At 38.9% G+C, this 13,013-nt stretch overlaps 1 non-coding gene across 1 annotated transcript; it reads left to right on the forward strand.

Annotated features, from left to right (window-relative positions):
• The first annotated feature begins 1,697 nt into the window (after positions 1-1,697).
• On the forward strand, positions 1,698-1,771 carry Trnat-ugu (transfer RNA threonine (anticodon UGU)). The gene has a single exon. It is a non-coding gene; the product is annotated as a tRNA-Thr (tRNA).
• The last annotated feature ends 11,242 nt before the right edge of the window (positions 1,772-13,013 follow it).

Genomic DNA, 13,013 nt, shown 5'->3' on the forward strand with positions numbered 1-13,013 from the left:
AGGGGATGAAAAGTTTTATGAAATATTTCACTATGAAAGCATTTTTAGAATTAAATGGATAAAGATTTGAATTTGGCTCCTTGGTTCTAAATAGAAGAATACATGTTTAATTGTTTTTGAAAACCTAACTCCTAAAGGGTGTGAGATGTTTCTCAAAATGGTTCATTATGAAAGCATTACTAAATATATCTGACAATTCGTATTCGGCTCCTCTGTTAGAATTTTTAAAAACTATGTGTTTCAGTGGTTTTGGAACTTCGATAGTAAGGGGATGAAAATTTTAATGAAATATTTATTGCGTTATATTAAAATATGTTAAATCGCATCTATGAAAACCGGTATTTCACTTCTCAGTTATATAAAAGAAATATGTGTTGCGGAATGAAAGATTCTATGGAGATATCACCACAAGAATACAAACGGCTTGATTAACAAAAACCTTCGACTCCAGCTGTCGGCATTGTTTTTTGGTCATTCAGTAAAAGACCATGCTTCAATGGCGTTAAGTTTAGAAAGTGTTGCAGTTGATAAAAGACATAAAAAAACGATTAAAGAAAAAAAATCTTTGAAGACCATAAACGGTCTACGCAAGTAAAGAAGCGGATGATAAGTTAGCTCTTTATGCAAATGAGTTGGTCACTTTAAGTTAAGAGACATGTCATGCACCAGGAACCAAATATTATAGTTGCTACGATTGGCTAACGGAAAAGTTTTGCAGAATCACGGGAAATCACTTCTGAAAGTGGCTGAGAATCTCGTAATGGATAAAAATTCTGTACTGAGAATTCCAAGGTGGGAGATGCAAATTCCTCGATTAGGAATTGTTAATCCACATGTGAAACCTGAGTACATAATCCCTGTGACATTTTATCAACGGTGTTCCATAGGGACAGGTTCTCATCCAAAAAGTTCGAAAATTCAATTTCTTTGTAGTTGCATTTTTTTTAAGGTGTACTTGTCCAGACTCTTGGAACGGAAAAGTTTTTTTTTTAATCCGTGCTTTAAAAAAGTTTCTACAGCCCATTGTTTGAAGCAGTGTCACGACTGCCATGAGCCGCGCGGGGTATCCGCCATGTCTCAAACGCCTTGTCACGGTTCGCGCGGCTCCCCCCGTTGGAGGTTCGAGTCCTCCCTTGGGCATCGTTGTGTGTGTTTGTTGTCCTTAGCATAAGTTAATGTAAGTAGTGTGTAAGCACAGGGACTGATGGTTCAAATGGCTCTGAACACTATGGGACTTAACAATTGAGGTCATCAGTCCTCTAGAACTTAGAACGACTTAAACCTAACTAACCTAAGGACATCACACACATCCATACTCGAGGCAGTATTTGAACATGCGACCGTAGCGGTCGCACGGCTCCCGACTGAAGCGCCTAGAACCGCTCGGCCACATAGGCCGGTCTACCATGTATTCTAGAGAAGCTGCCCGGTCGTCAGTGGCGCCTGTTCTTTCGAGAACAGTTACTATCTTCATATATATGGTTAAACGTTACCCAGCCATTGACCTTCGTCTGTGCGAATGCGCACAGATTGCCCGAAATCTTACGGGAATCGTCACCTTAGTGTGGGCCAGTATTGAGTGGATGAGCAAACACCTATTACGTACATTACGTTTGTGGATTGTGGCCGGTTGGAAATGTGAGTCTCACGGGAAGCGTGTAAGGGATAAATGCCTGCAGTCGCGGTATTCATCTGTGTCCTCGGTGGCTCAAATGGATAGAGCGTCTGCCATGTAAGCAGGAGATCCCGGGTTCGAGTCCCGGTCGGGGCACACATTTTCAGCTGTCCCCATCGAAGTGTATCAACAACACCTGTCGGCAGCTGAGGGTTTCAATTAACTATCAATTGTGAAGGGGATTCGAAGAACCCTTTGCCAGGCACTTAAATGTGATTTGCAGAGTATCCATATAGATGTAGATCAAAGCTCGTCCCGTGACGCACGTCCACAAAATGATTCATACTGCAAACAAACTCGCCGATAACACTGACGAATAACGAGTGCTGCATATCCAGGTTAGACAGATCGGCTTTTCCTGCCAAGAAGAACAGGGAGTTGCTATCTAGGAACAATTCCAGCCAGAGAAAGGGTTGAAAAGTGCTCCTTGGATTGCACACTAAACGTAAATAACGAAAATGCATTTTTGGTAAAAATTGGACAAAGCATAATCCTGTGCTCTCCGTATTGCATTAGCCGTTTTGAATATTGAAAATCTTACTGCAGATTCGTGTTCAGCGACATTAAAAATATACATGTAACCCTCAGTTCATGCAAATCGAAGTAATAATATAACTAAAAGGTTTCCCTAGACGTTGAATTTTTTTTTTTTTTTTTTTTTTTTTTTTTTTTTTTTTTTTTTTTTTGGAGAAACAATTTTCTCAGAACGGCATGCAGCATTAACTAAAAATGGTTCAATCTCTTAACTTCTACCTCTGACCCAGAAAAGTAAACACTTTTCTTAGGAGCTTATACCTATAATATATGACACTGATTAATATTAAGTAATTTTTGTGAAGGCATAAGGAGTGAAATAAACCACCCAAAAAATCGAACTCAGAGTTCGAATTAGTACCGTATCGTTAAATTTACGGTTGTTTCATTGCGGTTAGGTATGCGCTCCCATAAATTTTATGTAACATCGACTGATGTTTTCCATTTTCAATTTCAGAGAAGTAATTTAGTATCAACTGATGTCATCCATTTTTGATTTCAGGTAACATCTGAGAGGCCACACTGCACGCAGTCCGCGTGATCAAATCATAATTGCGGGCGCCATTTTTTTTTACTGAAAATCTAAAATGAAGCTCATAGTATGATCACTCGTAACTCCCAAACAGATCCTTCAAGTGTATTTTCACTGTCTCAAAAAAAAATATATAACATTTTTTGCTCATTTGAATGAGAACCTGGCCGTAACGCCGGAATATAGTCACGAGATTTTTTTCGGAGACGCTGTACGTTCGCGAGAAGAATTTCGTTCTGCGCGTGTCGATGGACGTTCTACAGATATTACTGTTTGTGTGTTTGTGTGTGTACTACTCAGTCGTGCCATTCGAGTGTACATCTTTGCATAGTTTTCCTTTGACGGTGTAAACAGTGTTCGGCTCAGTTGCTAACTGGCCAGTTGAGTGGTTCCGAAGTTGTCGGATGTGCGGTGCGTTCTGTCTGCTAGGATAACAACAGACTGGCGTGGTGCGATGGCAGAAGCAGACACTGAAGGAGCTAGCTGCTGGGACGCCAGCGAACAATTTATGCCAAGTAAGACGAAGAGAACTATTCTAAAATTACGAGCCGCCTCAATAGTGTTTATCATTAGTAAATCTTGTAGTTGAGACTGCCACCAATCTACAATAACTGACATTTTTGCCTAGAGAGAGATTAGCGAGAAATACAGGATATCCCCCACACACTGAAATTTTGGTTGTGATGACAGGCCTATGGGCAGTGTAGCCCGAGATCTAAGTTAGGTTGGAAGGGGGTAATTTGATTGAGAGATGTTTACGCCAACGATTATTAATGCCGAGTAAACGTTGTGTAAGCAGATTTCCCTGTAGCGTAGCCTAGTGTTTCCGTCCGCGCCATGTTTAACACACTTTCTCTGGCTGTGTACAAAAGTCGCACAACAGCGACGAAAACTACGTTTCTGGTGGGGGGACGGGAGAGTTCCCTATGTAACTTTCACTACAAATTTTAGTAACCGCCGAAACTAGCCGAATTAGAAGCGTAATTTTAACTATATTTCCGTTTGTGGGAAAATAGTGATTCTCCTCTTTCGGCAGCAACTATAATATGTAGGCGACTTATTAGTTTCTTTTTTTTTTTAAAAAAAAAACTCTGAATCATGATCTCAGTAGACGCAGTGCTTTTTACGTTGCTTGATCCGTGGTCGATAGTAAACAATGCAATGTATTGGTAAACTCTTTGAAGTGTGACGCGTGTTGCATAGACGGCGTCTGCAATGTTCGTAAGGCCAAGCTTGTATATATTCTGTGTCTGTTTAATTAAGGCGAGGAGGATAATGTTCAAGGAGCACTGCATTAGCAGTCTATGGAGAAATTGAGAATTTGGATCTGACGAACGGCATGCTCGGGCAGTTCGTGCTATTATGTTGACCACTGCGTAATTCGGACACAGTGATCATTGCCTCTCCCTAGTAACCAGGAGACTCGGGTGGTAATCCTGGTCTGGCACAAATTTTCAACAGTGCCTATTGTCAGATAATTTTATTAGTGGTCCGGTCTTAAATTGTGTTTTGTTCACGAAACGTCGTTTAGCTTTTTCATGGATAACAGCTTTGGAAAGCGTACAGTCTGTACAGGTTACATTGATAATCACACGTCGTTAGTCCAAGGCAACTACAGCTACATAGTTTTACCAAGAACTTCTTCGTAGGTAGTTTCCCTGTAGTGGTATTTTGTTTTAGTATTTATAGACTGTAGGCTTGGATGAAATATGAAACACATATCCGAAGTTTCTGTTGATGCTGTAGATCCTGTTTTATCCGTGCTAGGGGCACAAACACTTCATCAAATACTGGAGGACACAATATGCCTCGAGATTTAGCAATTTTTCGTAATATAGGCCTAGCTTCGATATATTTTTCTCTAATTGTTGTTTGGATTTAATCTTAAAACACACTAACTTTTCCACCAGTTATTCTATATGTGGTTTCATCCCTTTCGTAGCATAGAGTTCCTAAACGGTCGATAATATTAATAATTTCCTTTCTCACTTTGATTTTCTGTAGAATCTCCTGTTTGTGGTTATTGCTAACCTGTTTCACATTCTCACTTTTATTATTTTTATTTTTCTAGTTTTGTGACTGGAAGCCAAATTTTCTTTGAATTCAGTCTTTAATTCTGAAACAGTTTCAGTTAAAGGTCAAGTGAAGATGGCGATCTATTTGAGGAGAATGGTTAGGAAATCTTTTATATTAGACGTACACAGGTCATTGAGATCCTTATCTATATAAAATTACTTCGAGTTTGATGTAGCCCATTCTCTTGTCATGATGTCGGCTGTATCGTAGCGTATTGTCTCGATTAGGTTGGAGATTTTGATTGAGAGTTGCAGAAGTCCACGAAAGTGATTACGAAGTCAAGACTATACTAACAGAACGATGTGTAGCGTAGACCAAAACGCTCTTTCTGTCCTTTTAAAATCTCTTTTAATTAAAAATAACTAAAGCTGCAAGATACAATTACAAAAACTGCTTTATGTAATACAGAAATCCCAGTCTATTGTTGTGTACGTACACTAATTTTTTGTCACCGAATATATATTTTTTACTCATTTGCTGGATTCCAGTTTCCCGCTTTTTGTGGCGAAAACCCTTTCCCTGCGAAGGGCCCAATAGCATGTCGGTTATATTCGCGACTTTATCGACGATCAGTAATTTCATATAGTCTATCCACCGGCGTCATTGTTAACATCGAATATAGATTTAAGTATTAGGAAGGCCAATATGAACCTAACGCATGGGTAGGTCTAATGATGAATAAAAAAAAATTCGAATGCGGGTTAGCTACTACAAGCAGCACAGTGAACGCGTTATTGTGGCCAAGATAGACATGAAGCCCACACCTACCATAATCTTAAAAGTAGTCCGCAGATGAGGAAGAAATTGATGAAATGTGTGATGAGATAAAAGAAATTATTCAGATAGTGAAGGGAGATAAAAATAGAATAGTGACAAGTGATTGGAATTTGATAGTAGAGAAATGAAGAAAAGGAAACGTAGTAGGTGAATATGGAATGGTGGTAAGAAATGAAAGAGGAAGCCGCCTGGTAGGTTTTTGCCCAGAGCATAACTTAATCATCGCTAACACTTGGTTCAAGAATCGTGAAAGAACGTTGTATACGTGGAAGAGACCTGGAGATACTGCAAGATTTTAGATAGATTATATAATGGTAAGAAACCAGGTATTAAATTGTAAGACATTTCCAGGGGCAAATGTGTACTCTGACCACAATCTATAGGTTATGAACTGTAGATTAAAACTGAAGAAACTGCAAAAATGTGGGAAATTAAGGAGATGGGACCTGGATAAACTGAAAGAACCAGAGGTTGTACAGAGTTTCAGGGAGAGCATAAGGGAACAATTGATAGGAATGGGGGAATGAAATACAGTAGAAGAAGAATGGGTAGCCTTGAGGGATGAAGTAGTGAAGGCAGCAGAGGATCAAGTAGGCAAAAAGCCGAGGGCTAGTAGGAATCCTTGGGTAACAGAAGAAATATTGAATTCAATTGATGAAAGGAGAAAATATAAAAATGCAGTAAATGAAGCAGGCGAAAAGGAATACAAACGTCTCAAAAATTAGATCGACATGAAGTGCAAAGTGGCTAAGCAGGGATGGCTAGAGGACAAATGTAAGGATGTAGAGGCGAAAATCACCATGGGTAAGATAGACACCGCCTACAGGAAAATTAAAGTGACAGCATAGATCGAGGTGGTGGGATCACTCATGGGAAAATTCCTGCAGTAGTTGATGTTAGAGCTGTACCAGTCAGCTGATAGGTGTTCCTGCTTAAGGGAAGTCTCTCTAACAAAAGATCCACTTTTGACAAAGCTTAAGTATCCAAGTAATGAGAGAATTAGTATATTTCATCAAAATATACAAGATGTTAGAGATAAAGTTAGTGAACTGCTTAAAGATGTTGACTCTGAAATTATTGGTATATTTGAGCACTTCTTAAATAAGGAGATAATTCAGAGGCTTCCTTTACCAGAATACAGGTTGGCTGGCAGCTTTTCTAGGAGCTCTTTTCGGTGTGGGGGAGTAGCCATGTATGTGAAAAACAGCATCCCATTAGAGTCAATTGATGTTTCTAAGTACTGCACTGAAAAGGTGTTAGAATGTTGTGAAGGTATGGTTAAATTTAATGGAGCTAAACTTCTAATTGTTATTTATAGAGCCACAGACGCCAATTTCACAACATTTTTGCTAAAGCTAGAGGAGGTTTTTGGTACACTTTGTAGGAAATACAAAAAATTATTTATATGTGGTGATTTCAATATTAATTGTAAAGTGATTGTGCAAGTAAAAGGATGCTGGTAGATCTCCTTAATTCATATAATCATATGTAAACTGGTATGGAAAAGTGGTATGCAGATAGAATAGCTACGTCTCAGGATACAATTAAAACCATATGGTCAGTCGTAAACGAAGTGGCTGGTCTGTAGAGACAGGTCGACGATATAGAATCAGTGCGTAGTGGGAATGTTCGTGTTACTGATAAGTCGCATATATGTACAGTATTTAATAATCACTTTCTGAATGTACCAGGTGAACTAAATAGAAACCTAGCCCCAACAGGGAATCATATAGCGCTCTTAGAAAAAAGTGTTCCGAGACTGTTACCTGAAACGGTCCTCCATGATACTGACAAGAGGGAGATTGAGTTAATAATTAAATCACTAAAGACCAAGAACTCTCATGGATATGGCAGGCTATCTAGCAGAATACTGAAGTATTGTTCTGTGTATGTTGGCCCAGTACTTAGCCATATCTGTGACTTTTCCTTTAGCGGTGGTCGGTTTCCTGACCGATTAAAGTACTCTCTACTGAAGCCACTTTATAAAAAGGGAGACAAGGATAATGTTGACAACTTTAGACCTATTTCCATGCCATCGGAGTTCGCTAAAGTTATCGAGAAGGTTGTATATACAAGGTTACTGGAGCATTTAAATTCACATTATTTGCTGTCAAATGTACAGTTTGGTTTCAGAAATGGTTTAACAACTGAAAATGCCATATTCTCTTTTCTCTGTGAGGTTTTGGACGGATAAAATAAAAGGTTGCGAACGCTAGGTGTTTTCTTTGATTTAACGAAGGCTTTTGACTGTGTTGACCACAAAATATTACTGCACAAGTTGGACCATTATGGAGTAAGGGAGTAGCATACAATTGGTTCCCCTCTTACTTTAAGAACAGAAAGCAGAAGGTAATTCTCTGCGATATTGACAGTGGTAGTGATAATCATTCGCAATGGGGCTCTGTTAAGAGGGCATTCCCCCAAGGGTCGGTTCTGGGGCCACTGCTGTTTCTTACTTATATAAATGATATGCCCTCTAGTATTACAGGTGATTCAAAAATATTTCTGTTTGCTGACGACACCAGCTTGGCAGTGAAGGATCTTGTGTGTAATACTGAAACAGTATCAGATAATGTAGTTAATGGATTAACTTCATGGCTTGTGGATAACAATTTGATGCTAAATCACAGTAAGACTCAGTTTTTGCAGTTTCTAATTCACAATTCAACAAGGACCGATATTTTGATCAGACAGAATGGGCATGTTATAAGCGAGACGAAACAGTTAAAGTTCCTAGGCGATCGGATATATAGTAAGCCGTTGTGGAAAGCCCATGTCCAGGATCTTGTTCAGAAACTAAATGCTGCTTTAGTTACCATTAGAACAGTATCTGAAATTAGTGACAGTTCAACATGGAAAATAGTCTACTTCGCATATTTTCATACGCTTAGGTCGTATGGTATTATATTCTTTGGGTAATTCTTCTGATTCAAAAAGGGTATTTTTGGCTCAAAACGGGCTGTTCGAGCTATATGGGGTGTAAGTTCGAGAACCTCTTGTTGGCCCCTATTCAATAGTCTGGGAATTCTGACATTGCCCTGACAGCATATATTTTCTTTAATGTTGTTTATTGTTAGCAGTATTAGCGTATTCCCAACAGTTAGCAGCTTTCAATCAGTTAATACTAGGCACAAATCGAATCTGTATGTGGAATGCACTTCCTTGACTCTTGTGCAGAAAGGAGTGCAGTATTCTGCTGGATCCATTGTCAATAAGCTACCACAAGAACTCAAAAATCTTAGCAGTAGCCCAAAATCTTTTAAGTCTAAACTGAAGAGTTTCCTCATGGCTCACTCCTTCTATTCTGTCGAGGAGCTCCTGGAAGAGCTAAAAAATTATGCAAATTTCAGTGTTACGTAGTTAATTTTCTTTATTTAAACTTACGACTTGTCGCCTTAATATGTTTTTATATTTCATTTTATCTGTTTCTACTATCGTGTTATAATTTCATGTATTGACTCGTTCTATGACCATGAAGATTTCTCCTTAATATGGTCCCACGGAACAATAAATAAATAAAAATAAAAGCTTTGGAGAAAAGAGATCCACTTGTATGCATATCAAGAGCTCAGATGGAAACCCTGTTATAAGCGAAGAAGGGAAAGCAGAAAGGTGGAAGGAGTATATAGAAGATCTATACAAGGGCAATGGGCTTGAAAACAGAATTTGGAAATGGAAGAGCATGTAGATGAAGATGAAATAAGAGATGATATACTGCGTGAAGAGTTTGGCAGAGCAGTGAAAGACCTACGCCGAAACAAGGCCCCGGGAGTATTCAACATTCCATTATAACTACTGACACCCGTGGGAGAGCCAGCCCTGACTAAACTCTACCATCTGATGAGCAAGATGTATGAGACAGGCGAAATACCGTCAGACTTCAAGAAGAATATAATAATTCCAATCTCTAAGAAAGCAGTTGTTGACAGATGTGAAAATTATCGAACTATTTGTTTAGTAAGTCACAGGCGCAAAATACTAAAGCCAATTCTTTACAGACGAATGGAGAAACTGGTAGAAGCCGACCTCGGGGTATACCAGTTTGGATTCCGTAGAAATACTGGAACACATGAGGCAATACTGACCCTACGTCCTCTCTTAAGAGCTAGATTAAGGAAAGGCACACCTACGTTTCTAGCGTTTGTAGACTTAGAGAAATCTTTTGACAATGTTGACTGGAAAACTCTTTCAAATACTGAAGTGGCAGTGGTAAAATGCAGTGAGTGAAAGGCCATTTACAATTTGTACACATACCAGATGGGAGTTGCAAGAGTCAGGGGGCATGAAAGGGAAGCAGTGGTTGGGAAGGTAGTGAGATGCGGTTCTAGTCAATCGCCGATGTTATTCAATCTGTTTATTGAGCAAGCAGTAAAGGAAAAAAAGATAAAAATCGAAGTAGGAATTAAAATCTATGGAGAAGAAATTAAAACCTTGAGGTTCGCTCATGACATAATTCTGTCAGAGACATCAAAGGACCTGGAGGAGCAGCTGAATGGAGTGGAGTGTCCTGAAAGAATGATATAAGATGATCATCAATAAAAGCAAAACGAGGATAATGGAATGTAGTCGAAACATGTTTGGTGATGCTGAAGGAATTAGATAAGGAACTGAGACACTTAAAGTAGTAAAGGAGTTTTGGTATTTGGGGAGCAAAATAACTGATGACGGTCGAAGTATAGAGGATATAAATTGTATACTCGCAATGGCAAGGAAAGTGTTTCTGAAGAAGAAAAACTTGTTAACATCGAGTAAAGCTTTACGTATCAGGAAGTGTGTTATCCGAGTATTTGTATGGAGTGTAGCCATGTATGGAAGTGAATCATGGACGATAAAGAGTTTGGATAAGAAGAGACTAGAGGCTTTAGAAATAAGGTGCTACAGAAGAATGCTGAAGATCAGATGGGTAGATCACTTAACTAATGACGAGGTATTAAATAGTATTGGGGAGAAGAGAACTTTGTGGCACAACTTGACTACAAGAAGGAATCGGTTGGTAGGACACGTTCTGTGGCATCAGCGGATCACCATTTTAGTATTGGAGGGCAACGTGGAGGGTAAAGGTCGAGGAGGGAGACCAGGAGATGAATACACTAGCAGATTCAGAAGGATGTAGGTTGCAGTGGGTATTGGGAGATGGCGCTTGCACATGATACAGGAGCATGGAGAGCTGCATCAAACCAGTCTCTGGACTGAAGACCACAACAACAACAATAAGAAGGCATCTGTCTCATGTGTACCCTTCAACAGAGATAGGACAGACAAGACGGTTAGATTAGACTATATGTAGTTTCTGTTGCAAATGATCCATAATGAGGAGATGCTCAGTGGGAAACTAATATGCTAATTTACCTTCCACAGATCGCAAGTGGACTGATCATCGACGTGAAATGAGGGATGAAAATTTAAACGTACTTCTGATCGTACTCGTATTATTTGACACCCTCCCCCCCCCCCCCACTCTCTCTCTCTCTCTCTCTCTCTCTCTCTCTCTCTCTCTCTCTCTCTCTCTCTCTTATTCTAACTCACTCACTCCTCACTCACTCTCAATCGCGCACGCCCTAGTTCTACTAAAAAATTCAATTCATTAATGGTGTCGGAGGAGATGGTTAAATAAATCCTTTAGGCTGCTCTTAAAATGAATTTTGACAGTAGTAAAACTTTTATGGCTGCTGACAAGTTATTGAAAATCCGTTTTCCTGAATGATCGAGACTTTATTGCACCAAAGTAATTAACTTCCAAATTTTTGTGGAGATTATTCATGTTTCTAGTAAGGAGTGCATGCAATGAGCTGTTGATTTGAAAATAATAATTTGACACAAAAGAAGCTCCTAAGTTTATGTAATACCCAGTAAGAAGCAGTACAAATCAAGTTTTAGTTAACGATTATTGACCTTTTAGCCGGCTGTGGTGCCTTGGACATGAGCTAGGACCTTAAGATTTTGCATGAAAGGAGGACAAGCAGCCGCGTTGCACGGGAGAATGTGAAAAGTGTTCATATGTAGTAAAAACCTAAGAAATCCGCCCGTTTTTGTCATTTGCTATCGAATCGACTTAATGCCAGATCGTCTCTTTGTCCTCTCTTCTCTATGAAACAGTTTCACTTATCGTCTGCAAAACCATGTTGCGTGCTGCGGTATGCGGAAACACTAAAAGCACCATAGTAGAACACAGAAGAAGTTTCTAAGTTGATGTAATAGACTGTAAGAAGCAGTACAATTCAAGTAATCAGAAACATTGAAATTAAGTAAGTCCAAATGTTCAGATTGGTTTTTTAGGTCCGATTTTCTCAACAACTTGGTGATCAAACCAATATATCAGTCCGGAACAAGGACAAAATATTTCCACACTTCTGGAACGAAGGCACAAACGTTTTGCCCAAAATAGTCATTTTTTGTTAACTTGCAAGTATATGTGAAGGAAGGAATTGGTGTGTAGTCTAGTCAAGTAACCACTCCAATTTTACCTGAATGCTAGAATGAGATACTGTTATACAGTAGCTTCCAGAATTCAGAAGGTTACTGAAGTGTATCTAAAAAAAAAAGAGGAACTATCCAATATTAAAAACTCTTGTGTCACGAATAATATATATAAAGCAATTGATTTAGTAACAGATGTTGATGAGAACTCAGAGCTTGTATGTATGAAACGTAAAAGGAGACCTCTGTCGGAAAAACAAATTAAGTTTTCGAAAAAACCAAGTGATTTTGTAAAGAAACGAAGACTTTCTCTTCTTATGATTCACTTCTGTTTTGACATTCGATGTACTAAGAGGAGGGTTGCCGAAATTCCTACGTCTTATTTTTTTTATGGAATAATAAGATTATCATTCATAAATATCGGTCTCTGCAGTTATTGTAGTGAACCTTTTAATACTACCGCACTGAACTACTTAAATGATTTTATACTTTTTAGGTAGATGTATCACGAAATTGTGGTCACGTTATTTGAAAGCAAGATGAACGACATACTTAAGCGGCACATTGCGATAAGCAATTATTCTCCATAGGTCGGACCTGAAGGCCTGTTTTCAGGAAGACCAGTAGATCATTGACAGCAGTGTCGTGCAGTCAACGAGCCTTAAAACAGCGGTTGACGATGGTGTTCAGTAACACCACGATCTCATACATTGAAATAATGTAACAGAGTTGGCATAGAGGGTAAATAATAGTAATGGTCCAGTAGATTACAAAGGTTAATTATATATATATGCGCGTACAGATACTGCCACAGGAAGGACACGTTACAAATATGATGCCACGGTGGGGTTAAACTCATAATTATGCGCAGATTATTTCTTTTCATTTATTTGAATATTTCTCTCACTTTTAACTACCCATAAGGAAAGAAACGTTACAGTGGACGCTAGTGTGCCATCTTTCTTGCTGAAGTGGAATATCGCGTTTATTAAATTTCCTTGA

Source organism: Schistocerca gregaria, unplaced genomic scaffold, assembly GCF_023897955.1.
Source record: "Schistocerca gregaria isolate iqSchGreg1 unplaced genomic scaffold, iqSchGreg1.2 ptg000614l, whole genome shotgun sequence".
Taxonomy (NCBI): domain Eukaryota; kingdom Metazoa; phylum Arthropoda; class Insecta; order Orthoptera; family Acrididae; genus Schistocerca; species Schistocerca gregaria.